The sequence below is a fragment of the Papio anubis genome, chromosome 14, assembly GCF_008728515.1.
Source record: "Papio anubis isolate 15944 chromosome 14, Panubis1.0, whole genome shotgun sequence".
Taxonomy (NCBI): Eukaryota; Metazoa; Chordata; class Mammalia; order Primates; family Cercopithecidae; genus Papio; species Papio anubis.
The window spans coordinates 6,713,634-6,734,886 of NC_044989.1; the positions used below are offsets into that span (position 1 = coordinate 6,713,634).

General features: G+C 42.3%; 1 long non-coding RNA gene across 1 annotated transcript in view; it reads right to left on the reverse strand.

Moving 5' to 3' along the window:
- Positions 1-21,252, reverse strand: part of LOC116270235 — a 31,257-nt gene extending 10,005 nt beyond the window's left edge. The window contains exons 1-2 of the long non-coding RNA XR_004178170.1: positions 20,744-21,252; positions 18,103-18,261 (exon numbers count right to left, since the gene is read on the reverse strand). This is a non-coding gene — a long non-coding RNA (uncharacterized LOC116270235). The remainder of the gene's footprint in view (positions 1-18,102; positions 18,262-20,743) is intronic.
- Between the last annotated feature and the right edge of the window lies 1 nt (position 21,253).

Consider the following 21,253-nt stretch of genomic DNA (forward strand, 5'->3'; position numbering starts at 1 on the left):
TAACCTTGTTGTTATTGAAACAGCACTTCTGTTTTTGAGTTTGATTTAGCTAAAAAGAGGGAATACACACAGGAATAATGGCCCCAAAAAAGCTTAGACAGGGTCCCTATACACAGGACCTGACCTTTAGCTCAATGGTGCATTTGTAAGAAATAAGCTCTAGTGATATCTGTGGGGGCAATATTTAATTTGGATCTGACATTTTAAACAATGTTTACTGTGATTTCTGTATTTCCATTTTGAAGCCATTTCTTGTTCCAAGTTTGTTCGTTTGACAGAGTCAATATTTTTTGCTAAATATCCAGATACCAGTTTTCACATCTGAGACATTATGAAATATCTGCTTCAATTACTTCTGCTGGTTATAATGCTTTTCTTTTTTTATTTTTGGCCTTTATGCCATTGCAGTCTTGTACTTTTTACTGTAAAGTATAGAAATAGTCAACAGATGTTTCCAAGAACATATGATAATCCTACCAATTTTCAAGAAGTCCCTAGGAGATAACACATATTTACATGTGTACATGCATGCAGTTTATACGTGCACACTGTTTCTATTCCAGAAACAACGTCTACCTCCGATTTCCCCAGTACATCATGCTATATCACACTTCTGTGCTTTTATGATTCCATTCCCTCCAATTTAAAAAAGGGTGCAGCCCTGCGCATGGTGGCTGTTCCGTGAATGCTGGCTACCTATATATGTGTGGTACCTGTTGTATTCCTTTCTCTTCGAAGATCCTGAGCAAAACCAAGATACGCTTTCCATTTGATGATGGCGTTGACATGGGAGCAGTGCTTGTACTGCTTTGTTCACCTATCATTTGGCCACATGAGGCTGTCAAGCAAAAGAATAGGAGTGTCGTTGAATAGCTGGTTGTCCCTACGTTTCTGAGAGGTGACGGCACACAGGATTGGCATAAGATATCCTAAAATCATGCTGGAACCTTGGATGAAGAAGAATGTGAGCAAGAGCAGAGAGAGTGCCTAGATTTCATGTCAGTGAATCCATGTCACCATATCATATTTTTGAATGAACTCTGAGTCAATTGAAATAAGGTACCATCTAGGTCAGTTTAAGAAGAGTCAGCTCAGAGAAAGCAAGCGTGAGGGAAAATGTCACGTAAACTAGATCAGGGAACAAAATCCTCTCCTTGTGGAAATATCCCATGCAGTTTGTTGCCATAACTTAGTATCTTATTGCCTAAAAAATAATTTCTTATCATTGTTTCAAAAAAGCAAAATCATGGAAAATTTTTGTTGTCCAGGCAAATAAAAGGTCATTTTAATTCAGCTGCAATTTCAGTGTTCCTCACTAGGTGGCATTTAAATGTTGCCTGATGTCATTAAACACCATCCAGAAATTCTGCTTCATAATCTGTTTTCAAGACTTGGTGATTTTGAAAGTTTTGGTTTTTGTGACTTTGTTTCTCAGAAAAAAAAAAATTCCTACTTAAATTTTAAGTCACTATAATTCAATTTAAATATGTGCGTGTCTCATCCAGGATAGGATAGGTTGTCTTCTATTTTCCTTTTTACCTATTTACTTTTTTTGTTAGAAAAGAGAAAAATGAATTATAAAACTGTTCCCCATGGATTTTGATTGTATCTAAGCTATGATAACCTTCATATAATCAGCATAAACATAAAATAAATTTTGTACTTAACATGAGTGCACTTTGCTGATCTTCACGGCACGGTGGCTCACGCCTGTAATCCCAGCACTTTGGGAGGCCGAGGTGGGTGGGTCACGAGGTCAGGAGTTCGAGACCAGCCTGGCCAACATAGTGAAACCCCGTTTCCACTAAAAATACAAAAATTAGCCAGGCATGGTGGCATACACCTGTGATTCCAGCTACTCAGAAGGCCCAGGCGGGAGGATTGCTTAAACCTGGAAGGCAGAGGTTGCAGAGCCGAGATAGTGCCACTGCACTCCAGCCTGGGTGACAGAGCAAGACTCCATCTCAAAAAAAAAAAAAAAAAACAAGAGTTCAACTAAGAAGGGTCACATGTGTGAAAGCCCCAAGGACACTGTTTGATATACAGCAGGTATTCAATCAGTGTTATTTGAAACCAAATCTGAATTTGAAGTTTGAATCTTCTGAGTTGGAGTGAATTTTTTTCTAGCTGAGGGAAACTGTATTTTTCTTTCCCCAAAGAGGAATGTAATGTAAAATGAAATAAAACTGTAAGCTATGTTTAATACATTTTCAGCTATTTTATCCACTATTATTCACATGCCACGCCAACCCCCCCCCCACACACACACACAACCCGCCACCGCTGCCTAATGCACTGGTAGGATTTGCAAGGCCTTAATGTTTAAAATATTCAGATGTTAATTTCTCTTAACGGGGAGAAATAAGGACTTCTAACATTACAGTAAATTCAAATTCAGTCTATATAGTGTTTTGCTTTATATTTTCAGTTTTAAATGTGAGTGTTAGTTTTGTAAAACACATTCAATTGAGAAAGCAAGGAACAATTTCTTGGAGGTATCTTACATGTTAAGGGAAGATATTTTACATTGCATTTAATTATTTTTTTAATCCAAAATTTTATTTGACTGTGTTTGTCTAGAAGTGACAGTATCATTTCTTACATTAACTAGAACTGGAGCCTGGAGATAGAAAATAAGTCTAGTTACATAAAAATTTTAAATGTATGCACATTTGAATTTATCAATTATGAATATATACACTCTACACAATGAATTGTGGAGAATAATGAAAGTAGCAAACCATTGTATATGTCAAAGTAATTTCTAGTGCATATATATATGTGTATGTGTGTGTGTGTGTGTATTACACTTTAAGTTCTGGGATACATGTGCAGAACGTGCAGGTTTGTTACATAGGTATACACGTGCCATGGTGGTTTGCTGCACCCATCAACCTGTCATCTACATTAGGTATTTCTCCTAATGCTATCCCTCCCGTGACCCCCCAACCCTGACAGGCCCTGGTGTGTGATGTTCCCCTCCCTGTATCCATGTTTTCTCATTGTTCAACTCCCACTTATGAGTGAAAGCATGCATTGTTTGGTTTTCTGTTCTTGTGTTAGTTTGCTGACAATGATGGTTTCCAGCTTCATCCATGTCCCTGCAAAGGACATTAACCCATCCTTTTTTATGGCTGAATAGTATTCCATGGCATATATGTGCCACATTTTCTTTTTCCAGTCTATCATTGATGGGCATTTTGGTTGGTTCCAGGTCTTTGCTATTTGTGAACAGCACTGCATGTGCATGTGTGTTTATAGTAGAACGATTTATAATCCTTTGGGTATATACCCAGTAATGGGATTGCTGGGTCAAATGGTATTTCTGGTTCTAGATCCTTGAGGAATCACCACAATGGTTGAACTAATTTACACTCCCACTAACAACGTAAAAGCATTCCTATTTCTCCACATCCTCTCCAGCATCTGTTGTTTCCTGACTTTTTAATGATTGCCATTCTAACTGGCGTGAGATGGTATCTCTCATTGTGGTTTTGATTTGCATTTCTCTAATGACCAGTGATGTTGAACTTTTTTTCATAGATTTGTTGGCCATATAAATGTCTTCTTCTGAGAAGTGTCTGTTCATATCCTTTGCCCACTTTTTGATGGGTTTGTTTGTTTATTGTAAATTTGTTTAAGTTCCTTATAGATTCTGGGTATTAGCCCTTTGTCAGGTGGCTAGAATGCAAAAATTTTCTCCCATTCTGTAGGTTGCTTGTTCACTCTGATGATAATTTCTTTTGCTGTGCAGAAGCTCTTTAGTTTAATTAGATCCCATTTGTCAATTTTGGCTTGTGTTGCCATTGCTTTTGGTGTTTTAGTCATGAAGTGTTTGCCCATGCCTATGTCCCGAGTGTATTGCCTGGGTTTTGTTCTAGAGCTTTTATGATTTTTAGGTCTTACGTTTAAGTCTTTAATCCATCTTGAGTAAATTTTTGTTTAAGGTGTAAGGAAGGGGTGCAGTTTCAGTTTTCTGCATATGGCTAGCCAGTTTTCCCAACACAATTTATCAAATAGGAAATCCTTTCCCCATTGCTTGTTTTTGTCAGGTTTGTCAAAGATCAGATGGTTGTAGATGTGTGGTGTTATTTCTGAGGCCTCTGTTCTGTTCCATTGGTCTATATATCTGTTTTGGTACCAGTACCATGCTGTTTTGGTTACTGTAGCCTTGTAGTCTAGTTTGAAGTCAGATCACGTGATGCCTCCAGCTTTGTTCTTTTTGCTTAGGATTGTCTTGGCTATACAGGCTATTTTTTGGTTCCAAATAAAATTTAAAATAGTTTTTTCTAATTCTGTGAAGAAAGTCAATGGTAGCTTGATGGGGATAGCATTGAATCTATGAATTACTTTGGGCAGTATTGCCATTTTCACAATATCGATTCTTCCTATCCATGAGCATGGAATGCTTTTCCCATTTGTTTGTGTCCTCTCTTGTTTCCTTGAGCAGTGGTTTGTAGTTCTCCTTGAAGAGGTCTTTCACATCCCTTGTAAGTTGTATTCCTAGGTATTTCATTCTCTTTGTAGCAGTTGTGAATGGGAGTTCACTCATAATTTGGCTGTTTGTCTGTTGGTGTAGAGGAATGCTTGTGATTTTTGCCCATTGATTTTGTATCCTGCGACTTTTCTGAAGTTGCTTATCAGCTTAAAAAGATTTGAGGCTGAGACAATGGGGTTTTCTAAACATACAATCATGTCATCTGCCAACAGAGACAATTTGACCTCCTCTCTTCCTATTTCAGTACACTTTATTTCTTTCTCTTGCCTGATTGCCCTGGCCAGAACTTCCAATACTGTGTTGAATAGGAGTGGTGAGAAAGGGCATCCTTGTCTTGTGCCAATTTTCAAAGGGAATGCTTCTAGTTTTTGCCCATTCAGTAAGATATTGGCTGTAGTTTTATCATAAATAGCTCTGATTATTTTGAATATGTTCCATCAATACCTAGTTCACTGAGAGTTTTTAGTATGAAGGGTGTTGAATTTTATCGAAGACCTTTTCTGCATCCATTGAGATAATCATGTGGTTTTTGTCATTGGTTCTGTTTATGTGAAGGATTACGTTTATTGATTTGTGTATGTTGAACGAGCCTTGCATCTCAGGGATGAAGCCAACTTGATCATGGTAGATAAGCTTTTTGATGTGCTGCTGGATTCGGTTTGCTAGTGTTTTATTGAGGATTTTCACATCAATGTTCATCAGAGAATATTGGCCTGAAATGTTCTTTTTTTGTGGTCTCTCTGCCAGGTTTTGGTATCAGGATGATGCCGGCCTTATAAAATGAGTTAGGGAGGAGTCCTTCTTTTTCTATTGTTTGGAATCATTTCAGAAGGAATTTGTACCAGCTCCTCTTTGTACTACTAGTAGAACTTGGCTGTGAATCCATCTGGTCCAGGGCATTTTTTGGTTGGTAGGCTATTAATTACTGCCTCCATTTCAGAACTTGTTATTGGTCTATTCTGGGATTCGACTTTTTCCTGGTTTAGTGTCAGGAGGGTATATGTGTCCAGGAATTTATCCATTTCTTCTAGATTTTCTAGTTTATTTGCATAGAGGTGTTTATAGTGTTCTCTGATGGTAGTTTGTATTTCTGTGGGATCAGTGGTGATATCCCCTTTATCATTTTTTATTGTGCCTATTTGATTCTTCTCTCTTTTCTTCTTTGTTAGTCTGGCTAGTGGTCTATTTTGTTGATCTTTTCAAAAAACCAGCTCCTGCATTCATTGATTTTTTTTGAAGGGTTTTTCATGTTTTCATCTCCTTCAGTTCTGCTCTAATCTTAGTTATTTCTTGTCTTCTGCTAGCTTTTGAGTTTGTTTGCTCTTGCTCCTCCAGGTCTTTTAATTGTGATGTTAGGGTGTCGATTTTAGATCCTTCCCACTTTCTCCTGTGGGCATTTAGTGCTATAAATTTCCCTCTAAACACTGCTTTAACTGTGTCCCAGAGATTCTGGTACGTTGTGTCTCTGTTCTCATTGGTTTCAAAGAACTTACTTATTTCTACCTTCATTTTGTTATTTACCCAGCAGTAATTCAGGAGCAGGTTGTTCAGTCTTCATGTAGTTGTGTGGTTTTGAGCGAATTTCTTAATCCTGAGCTCTAATTTGATTGCACTGTGGTCTGAGAGACTGTTTGTTATGATTTCTGTCTCTTTGTAGGTCTCTAAAAACTTGCTTTATGAATCAGGGTGCTCCTCCTGTATTGGGTGCGTATATATTTAGGATAGTTAGCTCTTCTTGTTGCATCGGTCCTGTTGCCATTATGTAATGCCCTTCTTTGTCTTTTTTGATCTCTGTTGGTTTAAAGTCTGTTTTATCAGAAACTAGGATTGCAATCCCTGCTTTTTTTTTCTTTCCATTTGATTGGTAAATATTCCTCCATCCCTTTATTTTGAGCCTATGTGTGTCTTTACACATGAGATGGGTCTCCTGAATACAGCACACTGATGGCTCTTGACTCTTCATGCAATTTGCCAGTCTGTGCCTTTTAATTGGAGCATTTAGCCCATTTACATTTAAGGTTAATATTGTTATGTGTAAATTTGATCCTGTCATTATGATGCTAGCTGGTTATTTTGCCCGTTAGTTGACACAGTTTCTTCATCGTGTCAATGGTCTTTACAATTTGGTATGTTTTTGCAGTGGCTGGTACCAGTTTTTCCTTTCAATATTTAGTGCTTCCTTCAGGAGCTCTTGTAAGCCAGGCCTGATAGTGACAAAATCCCTGAACATTTATTTGTCTGTAAAGGATTTTATTTCTCTTTTGTTAATGAAGCTTTGTTTGGCTGGATATGAAATTCTGTGTTGAAAATTCTTTTTTTAAAAAAAGGTTCAATATTGGCCCCCACTCTCTTCTGGCTTGTATAGTTTCTGTAGAGAGATCTGCTGTTAGTCTGATGCGCTTCCCTTTGTGGGTAACCTAACCATTCTCTCTGGCTGCTCTTAACATTTTTTCCTTCATTTTAACCTTGGTAAATTTGACAATTATGTGTCTTGGGGTTGTTCTTCTCGAGGAGTATCTTTGTGGTGTTCTCTGTATTTCCTGAATTTGAAGGTTGCCCTGTCTTGCTAGGTTGAGGAAGTTCTCCTGGATGATATCCTGAAGTGTGTTTTCCAACTTGGTTCCATTATCCTCGTCTCTTTCAGGTACACCAATTAAACATAGGTTTGGTCTTTTCACATAATCCCATATTTCTTGGAGGCTTTGTTTGTTCCTTTGTATTCTTTTTTCTTTTTTTTTTTTTTTTGTTGAGACAGAGTCTCGCTTTGTCGCCCAGGCTGGAGTGCAGTGGCCGGATCTCAGCTCACTGCAAGCTCCGCCTCCCGGGTTCACGCCATTCTCCTGCCTCAGCCTCCCAAGTAGCTGGGACTACAGACGCCCGCCACCTTGCCCGGCTAGGTTTTTGTATTTTTTAGTAGAGACGGGGTTTCACCGTGTTAGCCAGGATGGTCTCGATCTCCTGACCTTGTGATCCGCCCGTCTCGGCCTCCCAAAGTGCTGGGATTACAGGCTTGATGCATGCTTTTTTCTCTAATCTTGTCTTCACGCTTTATTTCATTAAGTTGATCTTCAATTTTTGATATCCTTTCTTTCACTTGATCGATTTGGCTATTGATACTTGTGTATGCTTCATGAAGTTCTTGTGCTGTGTTTTTCAGCTCTATCAGGTCATTTATGTTCTTCTCTAAACTGGTTATTCTAGTTAGCAGTTCCTGTAACCTTTTATCAAGGTTCTTGTTACCCAACTTCTACTTCTGTCAATTCATCAAACTCATTCTGCATCCAGTTTTGTTTCCTTGCTGGTGGGGAGTTGTGATCCTTTGGAGAAGAGGCCCTGTGGTTTTTGGGATTTTTCAGCATTTTTGTGCTGGTTTTTCCTCATCTTTGTGGATTTATCTACCTTTCGTCTTTGATGTTGGTGACCTTTGGATGGGGTTTTTCCATGGGCATCCTTTCTGTTGATGTTGATGTTACTGATTTCTGTTTGTTAGTTTGCCTGCTAACAGGCCTCTCTTCTGCAGGTCTGCTGGAGTTTGCTGGGGGTCCACTCCAGACCTTGTTTCCCTGATTATCACCAGCAGAGGCTGCAGAACAGCAAAGATTGCTGCCCGCTCCTTCCTCTGGAAGCTTTGTTCCAGAGGGGCACCTGCCAGAGGCCAGCTGGAACTCTCCTGTATGAGGTGTCTGTCGACCACTGCTGGGAGGTGTCTCCCAGTCAGGAGGCATGAGGGTCAGGGACCCACTTGAGGAGGCAATCTGTCCCTTAGCAGGGCTTGAGCGCTGTGCTGGGAGATCCATTACTCGCTTCAGAGCCAGCAGGCAGGAACATTTAAGTCTGCTGAAGTTGTGCCCACAGCCACTCCTTCCCCCAGGTGCTCAGTCCCAGTGAGATGGGAGTTTTATCTATAAGCCCCTGACTGGGGCTGGGGCTACTGCATTTCTTTCTTTCCTTTCTTTCTGATGGAGTCTGGCTCTGTTGCCCAGGCTGGAGTACAGTGGCCTGATCTTAGCTCACTGCAGCCTCTGCCTCCTGGATTCAAGTGATTCTACTCCCTTGGCCTCCTGAGTAGCTGGGATTACAGGTGTGCACCACCATGCCCATCTAATTTTTATATTTTTAATAGAGATGGGGTTTCACCGTGTTGGTCAGGTTGGTCTCGAACACCTGACCTTGTGATCCACCCGCCTTGGCCTCCCAAAGTGCTGGAATTACAGGTGTGAGCCCGGCCGGGCTGCTGCCTTTCTTTCAGAGATGCCCTGCCCAGGGAGGAGGAATCTAGAGAATTCATCTGGCTACAGCCACTTTGCTGTGTTATGGTGGGCTCCCCCCTAGTTCGAATTTCCCGGCAACTTTGTTTGAACTGTGAGGAGAAAAGAGCCTACTCAAGCCTCAGTAATGACAGACGCCCCTCCCTCGACCAAGCTCAAGTGTCTTAGGTCGACTTCAGACTGTGGTGCTGGCAGCAAGAATTTCAAGCCAGTGGATCTTATCTTGCTGGGCTCTGTGGGGGTGGGATCCGCTGAGCAAGAGCACTCGGCTCCCTGGCTTCAACCCCGTTTCCAGGGCAGTGAATGGTTCTGTCTCACTGGTGTTCCAGGGGCCACTGGGGTATGAAGAAAAACTCCTGCAGCTAGCTCAGCGTCTGCCCAAATGGCTGCCCAATTTTGTGCTTGAAACCCAGGGCCCTGGTGGTGTAGGGCCAAGGGAATCTCCTGGTCTGTGGTTTGTGAAGACCATGGGAAAAGCATAGTATCTGGGCTGGATAGCACCATTCCTCACAGCACAGTCCCTCATAGCTTCCTTTAGCTAGGGGAGGGAGTTCCCTGACCCCCTGTGCTTCCTGGGTGAGGCGATGCCCCACCCTGCTTTGGCTCACCCTCCATGGGCTGCACCCGCTGTCCAACCAGTCCCAATGAGATGAACCACGTACCTCAGTTGGAAATGCAGAAATCACCCACCTTCTTTGTTGCTCTCACTGGGAGCTGCAGACCAGAGCTGTTCCTATTTGGCCACTTGCCAGTCCTCCAAGTCAAGTTTAATTATACAAAAACCCCATATATGCTTAGGAGAACTACAGCAAGTCCACCTCAGATACTACTAAAAGAGACTTAAAAGATCAGAACGATTGTAACAATATTTATTTTTATTATTTAAAAATACGCATTTGGAGGATTTTGAAAACAGTAAAACAAAATGAAGAAAATTAAAATTACCCATAATTGTGTCACATAGAGGTAACTGGTAATTTAGCTTACATCTTTCCAGTCATATATATTGCTTAGTAGAATTGCATTCATACTCAATAATTTTATTTTTCACGTCTTCTGAAGTTTTTAAAAGTCAATTAGCATGTTATACTTTAATGAGAACAGCCAGTTCTCAGCAATTCACACTAATAGATGAGAAAACATTCAATGGCATTAAAAAGTCAGAGTTAACTTGAGAAAAACCACTGGATTTGGTTTTTGAGTTGTTTACATGTTTGTTTATGGATGTGAGTGGTATCCTGTTAATTTTGGTAATATTCTCTACACACACACACACACAAATAAAAACAAAGCTTCTCTGTGAAAGTTCATTCTTGGGGAATCTGGAAAACTGCCCAAACATTGTTTATTTTTTTCATTCAGGGCCGCCTCAACTTGTTTCTAAACCCCTCTCAGCAACACGTCTGAATAGACTGACCTTTGTCAGTTCTCTTCCTGGGTTATACTCAGCTTTATCTTTTATGTTTTCTGACATCTACTCATGTGAATAACCAGAAAACCTTTGTATATATGTAGCTGGTGCCATCTGCTTTTGCGAAGAATACCTCATTTTTCATTAAATCGTAACTCAGATATCACTGTTTCCTGAAAGCCTAGTAGACAGCAGGCATTCAAATGCTGGTTGAGTCAAACTGACCTGAATTAGTCAGCTCAGGCTGCCATAACAAAATACCATATACCATGTGGCAGAAACAACACACATGTATTTCTCTGGAGGCTGGAAGTCCAAGATCGGTGCCAACTGTTTCAGTTCCTGGTGAGGCTTCTCTCCCTGGCTTGCAGATGGCTGCCTTGTCCCTGTTCTCATATGGAAGAGAGAGAGAGATCTCTCTCCTCTTACAAGGCCACCATCCTTTTGCATAAGGACTTCATTTGAATTTAACTACCTGCTAAAGACCCTGTGTCCAGATATAGTCACACTGGGGATCAGAGCTTTGACATGTGAATTTTGGAAGGAGACAATTCAGTCCATAGCATGACCCATCATTGAAATAGTAAGATGTAGTATACCTAATAGATTTGACATGACTTTGTTGCCATTTAATAGATTTGACCTGACTTTGATGGCAATTAATAAAGCCACTTCTATTGAAATAGGCAGTGCTGTGAGTAGTATGACTTGGTGACACCTATTGCCTCCATCAGCTGTGACAGAGCCTGAAATATCTTCGTTGTGATTACGCTTGCAATTTCTCCACTGATTTTCTGTAAAACTGAGGGAGTTTGGGGAAGTAGCAAACATTAATCTTGTTCTTCCAGTTGTCGTGGGGATGAGTCAGCACCACCTTTCCTTCAGGTATTGGCCAGGAGAGGGAAAAGAAGGGAACAGAGAGCAAACTGAAGCTATGTCCTACCTATTTGCCTACCATAACCTGGTGATGCATGGCAAGATCCTTGTAGTTGAAAGGTTTAATTCAGGAACAGCTGGGTGCATATCTACCATGTGGTGAGACTTGTGCCAGACGCTATGGGGAATATCCAAGAAGAAGTTGGGCTTTTCAACTTTGAGAAATTTGCAAATGTTGGATAGGACAAGAGTTGGACACACGAGAGAGTTAAACAACTGAGTAAGAGAGGCAAAGCAGTGATAGAAAAGGCACAGGCCAAGGAGACAGCCCGGCTTGAGCTGCAGTACTGTGTTTGATTAAGGGTGAGATACTTAGGTTCACAAAGGCCCAGTTTCTTCATCAGCAAAATGAGGGATCAATGCAAAGATTAGAGTAAGGACTTGAGTTAATTACACAAACAGCTCCTGGTGGCCTCTGGTAACTACTAACAGTAACCGATGAGTTCACATCGCGTGAAAGCCATCCTTCATAATCTAAGGTAACGCAGGACAAAATAGATAAAATCTCATGTCACAGTTTCAAGTCCTGATAATTGTCGTGAGCAAAAAGAGAGGACATTTGGGTTTGGGGGAGGAACACCTTAGAGAACAGGAGGCTTAAGACGGCTGCCCATTAGTTCACTTACTCATTTAGTATGCACCTATGATATATCAGGTTTTATAGCAAGTGCTAAAAACACAAAAATGAGCATGAGATTGCTTTGTTGCTAAGGCGCTCAAAGTTTAGTGAAGAAGGCAGTCTTGTAAACAAATAGGTAAAATAAGTGTTGAAGGATGGTAGAAGTAGCAACAAAGTTTTCACACACACACACAAAATACATGGCTGACTCTGGTCTCGTCTCTCATTCTACATCTTAATGGGAATATTGAGATGAGTGCCTCCCCAGAGCTCAGGTCTGAAAAATTCAGTAGAACATAAACTTCTAAAAATGTTCTGACTACTCATCCATAAAAAAGAATGAATTAATGGCATTTGCAGCAACTTGAATGAGATTAGAGACCATTATTCTAAGTGAAGTAATTCAGGAATGGAAAACCAAACGTTGTATGTTATCACACTTAAGTGGGAGCTAAGCTATGAGGATGCAACGGCATAAGAATGACACAGTGGGCTTTGGGGACTCAGTGGGAAAGGGTGGGATGTGGGTGAGGGATAAAAGACTACAAATTGGGTGCAGTGTGTACTGCTCGGGTGATGGGTGCACCAAAGTTTCACATATCACCACTACAGAATTTACTCATGTAGCCAAACACCACCTGTTCCCCCAGTAACCTACGGAAAGAAAAAACAAAACAAAAAAACGCTTTGCTCTGTTTTGTGAAGGGTCCAATGTTGGCCTTCAAGTGGCCTCAAAAATCAGAGACACAGAAATGTGCAAAGCAACTGGATATAAGACAGCACAGGGTGGTGGGAGCCAGGGCGAGGTAGAAAACATACTCCTCTTAGAGGCATTCAAGTTTTATAAAACATGACACTCCCCAAGTGAAATACCTCTGAAGATCTGACTTGTCTTATCAGATGCCTGTCTTCAAATTCAAGTCTCATTGCCACCATGACTATCCCCTAATTTATTCAATGGTATGTCAGGCATTAGCTGTTCACTGAAAACTGCTAACCTTAATCATTGTTCCTTGAAGGAAATATTTTTACTCCCTATTGTAAAGACGTTGAGTAGTCTTTCATACCCCCTTCTGTGAACATGAGAAAATTATACTTTCTCACCTTCTTTCAGTTAAGCAAAGCTACTCGTTCTGGCCAATGATGAGTGCGTTTAACTGCTGGTACAAGGCTTTACATTTGCTTTTGGGTCCATAGTGATTACAGAGGAGGCCTAATGTTGAGATGGCTGAGTCTAAAAACAGGCAACCTTGATCTTGTGTGCTTATTGGGAGGATAGAATTGAAGAGACAAATATGGTCATAGCAAACTGCATATATGGGACAGTTCACCTTTTGAGATTACTTGTTACTGTAACACAGATTAGCCAGTCCTAACCAAAATGATCCCATAACAAATAACATTCAGATTGTCTAAGGCTAATGATGGAGATACAATTTCAGTAGGGGTTAAGGCATTTGGACTTCACAGTCCCATTTCACAATATTGACCAAGATTTACATTCTCCGTGGGGGTGGCTCTACAACTGATAGAATCACAATAATCTCGGCCTTGGGGGAATGCGCCTACGCCTCCTACCAGTGGACACACGATTCTTCTCTTAAACTATATGGCCCTTGAGGGTAGAGAGCATATTTTAGCAGCTAACAATTTTTGAGCCCTGAAGCAGGCATGGCAAGTATGGTGTTAAGTGCTTTGACTAATTTTTATTTTAAATGCTCAGAGAAACCATATAAGAGAAGTGTAATCATCCCTTATTTTATAGCTGGAGCGGAGGGAGTCTAACTGACATGACCGCGCCCATAGCTAGATCTTGATGAAACACAGACTGACTTTGGCGGCCAAGCCCAAACCAAGCTCAGGGAGATGGCTTTGTCCTTCTTCCTTCCAAACTGCCTGGGACTCAGCTTCTGAGTTTCTGGGTTTTATTTGTTGTTGTTATTTGTTTGTTTCAATCCGTGAAGCCTGCTCCCCTCTTGATGATGAGAAACTGTGAGTGCATGTCTTCTTTGGAGGAAGTGGCTTGTGGCCTTGCCCTGTGATCCTCTGATAAGAATATGTTCTCAGAAATACAACCCAATAGACCAAACTTTCACACAAAGATATGAAATGAGAGAAGAAGGAAGGAGAAGACAGATGGATAGAGATCTTCATACACATGCAAGATGGGGAAAGGAGAAAGAGGAATTTGCATTCTTTCATTGGAATATTACATTCTTTCATGTCTAATGCCAAACATACAAATATAATAATATAATAAGAGAGTAATAAAAGTGGTGTGAGCACAACTCAGCAGAAAGATTGGCTAACCCAGCGGGGTGACAGAAATGTTACTAGAGGTGTCAGTGGTGCACTGAAGTTTAAAAGAGTATGAGAAATTTTCCAGGCTGTCAAGGCATGGGGATTTGATGAAGGTGTTTGCGTTAATTATTGTTGTTGATGGGGGTGGCGATGGTGTGTGTGTGTGTGTGTGTGTATGTGTAGAAAGAAAGAGAAAGAGAGAGAGAGAGAGAGAGAGAGAGAGAGAGAGAGAGAGAGAGAGGAGTTTTTAAGTACTGTATGTATTTTAAGGAGATTGAATAATCTAAGGTTAGGAGCATTTAAAATAATAGCAGAATAAAAGTCAAATACTTAGAAACACAGAGCAATGAGACAAAATGACCTCTAAAGGGGCTTTTAAGTATGTTTCAGTCCACAAAGGGTCTCTATAGCCCCTATTCTTATTTTTATTCCCACCATCCCCCAGAACTTTCCATTCTTAGGTGACATCCAAGGCTCCATCCATTCCTGCTCCGGCCCACCTGCCACCTTTATCCATAAAACCTGCTGGTCCTACCAAGTCAGACAATCTATTGTCAGGAAAATGTTTTATGATTCTCTTCTGCAGTCTTGCTGGAGCTCACTTTCCCTATCTTACTGTCTCAGGTCAGGTTCCCTGGGAAACAGACTCTTGAGATGGAGGTTGGCTGTTAAGAGATGCTTAGGAAGGGTTCCTGTAGAAGAATGAGGAAGCAGGGGAGCTGGGATGCCTTTGCTGGGGAACTCTGGGGCTAGGGAGCCCTTCAGTGTGGTTCCAAGGTATGCCAAGTGGGGCAGGCATTAGCCTTGCCTGGATCAGGCATTAGCCTTGCCTGGATCAGGCAAACTGTTTTGGAAGCAGCTTTACAGGAGGCAGCTACCTTTGACCAAGGTATCGATTCCTGGGATTCCTGGGATGCAAGCCTTCCACATCCAACAGTCCCAGTTCATGGGATCATGACTGCCTTGGTTCTGTAGCGAATCTGCATGAAGCACTCAAGCATCCACCTTGCGATATATCACCTGAGCCCTGTTCAGTAGGTGGAGCAGCAAGTCCTGTTTCTCCCCCGTGGCTCTTTATTTTAAACCTCATGTGTTACCACGTGGCAGCGTTCACTAGGAATGAGCGGTGGGCACCTGAGTTGTTGTCCAGGACACAGACCTGGATTCTGTACTGTGTTCCCCTTCCACCTATCTGCTACCTGAATTTCTTCTAGGTTCCCATCTTTTCCTAGCTCTTGGCTATCTGCCTCAAATGTGCTCTCATGTCTAAGACTGAATAACTTACTCTGCCTACCTAGCACTGTACTTGGGCTCTCCTTCAAGACTCAAGTACCTATGAATTACTGCTACTCAAAACCAGTTTACAGTGAATGTGTTAGCTTTAGTTGTTAGTTTAGGCAAGACCATGCTGCACTAACAAATAAACCCTAAAATTTCAATAGCTTAATGCATGCAGGTTCAGATTCTCCTGAGAATCATCTTACCAGTGGGCAAGCCACAGATCCAGCGGACTCCATTTGGTGGTCCCACTACCTCCATATGTGGTTCTATCACTGGGATGGGGATGGGCAAGTTCAGTGTCATGAAGGTCTTCTCTTTGCCTTGGCCCAGAAGTGAGGCTTGTGTCTACAGTCTATGGAACAAAATGAGTCACATGCCCTGGCCTGACTGTGAGGCCAGAAAATCTAGGAAAGTGCGCGGCTATTTAGTGAGCATTAAATGTTTGCCCACGTGAAGTCTGTCTGCTGTTAAATATAATCATTCTTGGAGACTTGAGAAAGCCTTTAAAAATTTTGTCAAGCCCCAGGGGCCATATTCAATTGATTACTATAGAAAGGCAGTGTAATAAAAAGTTAAAAGACCTCTGAATCAGCCTTCTGTAATAGTACCATATGTGCCATGAGCAAGCAGGGATCCCGGATCTGGCACAGCCTCGGTAAACCTCCGTGTTTCCATAAGTGAAGTGAAAAGATCAGACAAAACTTTCTCTCGGGTCCTTTTCAGTTCTAAGTAGACTCTATGGAGCTTGCATTTGAGCCATGCATAGAAGATCTGGTTAATAGAGAACCATGGAATGTTCTTTCTTACATCCAACAAATGTAATTTCTTACATTCAACAAATTTTAATTAAGTGTCTAGAACTTATCTTGCCATTGCTGGATATGATGGCAAACAAGAAAGACACATCTCTACTTTCTAGGAGAATGCTAGGAAAAATATCTTTACTTTTAATTCACATGTTAATGTTTTCATTTATTGTCATTTATCTTGCCACCTCTGTGTAACACTTACTTTTATTATAACGCTTGTCCTCTGAGTTGTAGTCATGAGTAGACACTTTCCATGTGCTTGTATTAGTTTGCTAGGCCTGGTGAAATAAAGTACCACCTTCCAGGTGGCTTAAACCACAGAAATTTATTGTCTCACAGTTCTGGAGGTGTATTAGGGTTCTTCAGAGACACGGAATCAATAGGAGAGAGAGAGAGAGAGAAAGAGAGAAAGATAGATAGATGGATAGATAGATAGATAGATAGATAGATAGATAGATAGATAGATAGATAGATAGATTTATTATGGGAATTGGCTCACATAATTATGGAGGCCAAGAAGTCCCATGATCTGCTGTCTGCAAGCTGGAGACTCTGAAATACTGGTGGTGGAATTCAGTCAGAGGCCAAAGGGCTGAGAACCTAGGGGTGGAGTGGGGAGGGGGAAGCATGCTGTCATGTAAGTGCTGGAATCCTGAGGAATCCTGAGGCCCAAGAACCAGGAGCTCTGAAGTCAGGGGGCAGGAGAAGATGGATGTGCCAGCTGGAACAGAGGGAGCATCTGTGCCCTTCCTCCTCTTTGTTCGGGCTCTCTAGAGACTGGGTGATGCACGTGGGTGGGGGCAGATCTTCTTTAAGGATTCAAATGCTGATCTTATCCAGAAACACTCTGAGAGATGCACACAGACATACTGTCTTACCAGCTATCTGGGCGTCCCTTAACCCACTCAAGTTGACACTTAACATCAACAATCACAGGGGGCTAGAAATCTAAGTCAAAGCTCTAGCAAGATTGGTTCCTTTTGAGGGCTGTGAGGAAGAATCTGGTCCAGGCTCCTCTTCCAGCTGCTGATGCTTTGCTGGTCATCTTTGGTGTTTCTTGGCTTGTAGAAGCATCACCCAAATCTTTGACTTCAGTTCACCTGGTGTTCTCCTTGTGTGTGTCTGTGTCCAAATTTCCCCCTTACATAACACCAGTCATATTGGATTACAGCCCACTCCAGTATGATCTCCTCTTAACTAATCATATCTGCAGTGACCCTATTTCCAAAGAAGGTCACATTCTGGGGTACTGGGGCTTAGAACTTCAGTGTATGAATTTTAAGGGGACACAAGATGTCCGTGACAGGGCTGTGTTAAGTGACGGGAAGGATGAAGTTCCTTCTTCACTTGCACTTTCTTTCTTGAAGTTTTGTTTGAAGCTGCTTGGGGACATCTCTGCATCCTGTCTTATGTGGATGCCACACCCACTGCAGAGATTACTTGAGATGTCAAGGTTGGAAAAGAAAGAGAGGGTGCTTTTGAAGGGAGGAGGGTAAGAGTACAGACAAGGGAAGCTGTCAATAAAGCTTGTCATTGTCACAATGTCACATGTGTCACAATTGTCACACTGCCAATAAAGACATGCCCAAGACTAGGTCATTTATAAAGAAAAAGAGGTTTAATGGACTCACAGTTCCACATGACTGGGGAGGCCTCACAATCATGGTAGAAGCCAAGGAGGAGCAAAGGCACAGCAGGCAAGACCATTTGCAGGGGAACTCTCCTTTAAAAACCATCAGATCTCATAAGACTTACTCGCTGTCACGAGAATGGCACAGGAAAAACCCACCCCCATGATGCAGTTACCTCTCACCGCATCCCTCCCACAACATATGAGAATTATGGGAGCTACAATTCCAGATGAGACTCAGGTGGAGGCACAGCTGAACTGTATCAGAAGCTTTGCCAAGAAGACCCTGAGAGTAGCGGAAACTCTCCTCTGTTCCTTGGCATTACCCTGGGAAGGCTGTGTGGCTCACCTGGGGACTGTGCCTCTGGCAGGAAAGCCTTGTGCAGTCTGCTCCTGAGCGAAGGCATGGCTTCCTGAATGAGACGGTCAGTAGCACAGACAGGCTGAAGATGAGAGGTCACATTCCACATTCCCAGAACCATAATATCCCCCAGATTCCTGTGTGTCCCTAAAGAGAGAGAGTCAGAATGAGAACTGGCATTTAATTTCCTGCTACCCTAGAGAAACAAGAAATGGAATTTGTTAATTTTTAAAATTAAAAAATGTGAATTTTCTATATTTATGGAATGTGTGATTACAAATTCACACAAACTCCCCTGTCTAATTTTTTTTCCTTTTTTTTTTTGTTTGAGACTGAGTTTTGCTCTTGTTGCCCAGGTTGGAGTGCAATGGCACAATCTTGGCTTACTGCAACCTCTGCCTCCCGGATTCAAGTGATTCTCCTTGCCTTAGCCTCCCGAGTAGCTGGGATTACAGGCATATGCCACCACGCCTGACTAATTTTGTATTTTTAATAGAGACGGGTTTCTCCATGTTGGTCAGGCTGGTCTCGAACTCCCGACCTTAGTTGATCTGCCTGCCATGGCCTCCCAAAGTGCTGGGATTACAGGCATGAGCCACCAAGCCCAGCCCGTTGTCTAATTCTTTTTAAAAATTCAAGTGTGAGTCTGAGCTTCCCTTGATTTTGTGTCTAGAAGAGGTGTCAGAATGGCTGTCTGCTTTCCCAGCCTCTGGGCCTTTTGCTGCAGCACTGAGTTGCCAGCCTGCTTCCCATGAGCAGAAATTTTACCCATCTAGGTAATCAGGAAGAGCTTGTTCAATGAGTGAAGGGTGAGTCACACTGCATTGGCACAAACACTTGGCAACAATGAGTGTCCTTTACAATGGGCTCTATGGGACAGCCCTTTGGGGGAGATGGGCCAGCCAGACCTGAATAGAGGGCTGGATTGAAAACTGACAGTGACAGCTGGAAGTGAACTTGAGAGACCCAACAAACTTACTGTTGGAGAGAACTAGGGCAGCTGCTCAGAGGCACAGCTCAGAGGAGAGGATTTCACTCAGTATTTATTGAGCGCTTATTATGTTCAAGGCCCTAAGAGGGAATATGTAGAAAAACGCTGTTCTCTAGAATCTTAAGATCTAAGCATCAGAGAGTGAATGCCACAAACAATAAGTGTGGCAGATGCCATGACCAACATAGACAAAGACTAAATATTACACCAGCTCAGAGATCAGAGATCTGGGGATGGGGAATGCCATGATAGGCCGGGAAATCTTCGCAGAGAAAACTGCATCTGAGTGCCTTTTGAGGCCTGCTGCAAACTGTACTTTCAATGCCAGTGGCCCCTCTCACTATCTCCCCAACAATGATTGCATTCACAAAGACAGAGCAGGGGAATGAAGTCACATGTGTTACCACATGAGCAATTACAAGTCTCAGTTGGGTTAGGGCGGTTTTGCACCTTAACTCTCTTCCTGCAGCCCCAGATGCTCCTATGCAGTCCCCCAGCTTGACTCTTATACCTCTGTATGCCATGAGAACGCCTGCATCTTTATACAGACCACTTTATTGTGGGGAACACAGTACAACGTCCACTTCTTGTGCATTTGCAGTCACCCACCCATGCATTCCCTGAATCCTTCATTCATAAGTAGTACTCAACCAAGAACTTCTCTGGTATCCCAACTCGGACATGGGAGGTGTGAATATATTTTTCATAAAGCTCAGGCCTTTATGCAGAACTATTTTCATCTTCTAGTGAGAGGCTGGAGTAACAAAGTGCTGTTGTTAAGATTCTTCCCATTGTGCATTTTTCTTGAATAATGACATTTCTAAAAAGAATCTGAAACTGAGGCATTAGAAGGCAAGTGCTCGTTCATATCTTTGAAGAGGTCAAAGATTTACCAGAATAACTTCTCAATACAGAGGAGGCAGATTTATTTTATTTTATTTTACTATAAAAATGTATGGGTAGCAGAAGACAAATGATGCAGAGCTTTGAGTTAGTTAATAATCATCTCATTTAATTCTTTGGAGAAATGAGACAAACTGTAGCTCAGGACTATGGAGTTGTTTTAGTTTGCCAGTTATGTTTAATTTGACTATCTATTTATTGAGAGACAAAGTCTTACTCTGTTGCGCAGGCTGGAGTGTAGTGATGCAAACACAGCTCACTTCAGCCTTGACCTCCTGGGCTCAAGCAATCCTCCTGCCTTGGCCTCCCAAAGTGTTGGGCTTACAGGTGTAAGCCATGGTGCTCGGCCTATTTGACTTGTGTAATCCCTCCCAAGAACTCATACATACTATTGCCACCTCATTTTCCACATAAGAAAATGGAAGCACGAAAACATTAAATAACTTGCTTAATGGCTAGTAGGTGGTAAAGCTTGCATTTAGACCACACAGTGTGGAGGGTCTGCTATTAAGGAAAAACGATGTTCTAGTGGGGTTTCCGTTTAATATTGCAGAAAAAAGAATCTTTATATTGAAGAAGGTGTTATTTCATGCATACTCGTAGGTTTTGTTCATATATGCACATCTGACATACAATTTAACATTTGTGTAACTTGAAGCTCCTATGGGGAGTGGCAGAAGATACAGGAATTCTATTAATACCTTCGCAGATCTTAGATTCCAACAAGCTAGATACCTTAAGAAAAAGAAAGAAAGTGCTATGCTTGGATCCCAGATGTCCATTCCACCTTTTGGGACCACCCGGGGGCGGGGGACCCTCTCTTCTCCATCCTTCTAGACAAGCAGGTAGTGGGATGAACAGACAGACTTTCCTTGCGAGGGTTGGCTCAGGAAGGCTCTGGGCTCATCTCACAGCACCCCCAGCAAGGGTCTGGGAGGCAGGTGCTGGCTCCGGTGGGGTCTGCAGCAGAGCAGGACCGGAGCCCAGGGCGCAGCTGCGCAGCTTAACGCCGGTTCGCGCCCTGGTTTAGAGCGCTGGGCTGGGTCACCCCTTCTTTCCTAGCTTGCTGATATGTGTTCCCTCGGTGTGGGAATCAGGGCAGTGTCTTCTGGAGGCCACTAAAGCAGGAGTAGCATTTTCATGTTAGCGTGCGCAGGCGGTCTCCGCAGTCCCTCGTGGTCCCGGAGCCTGTCCTGGGGGCCTGCGGGGCGGCTCCCGACCTCGGGCGGGCGCACGCGGGCGGCA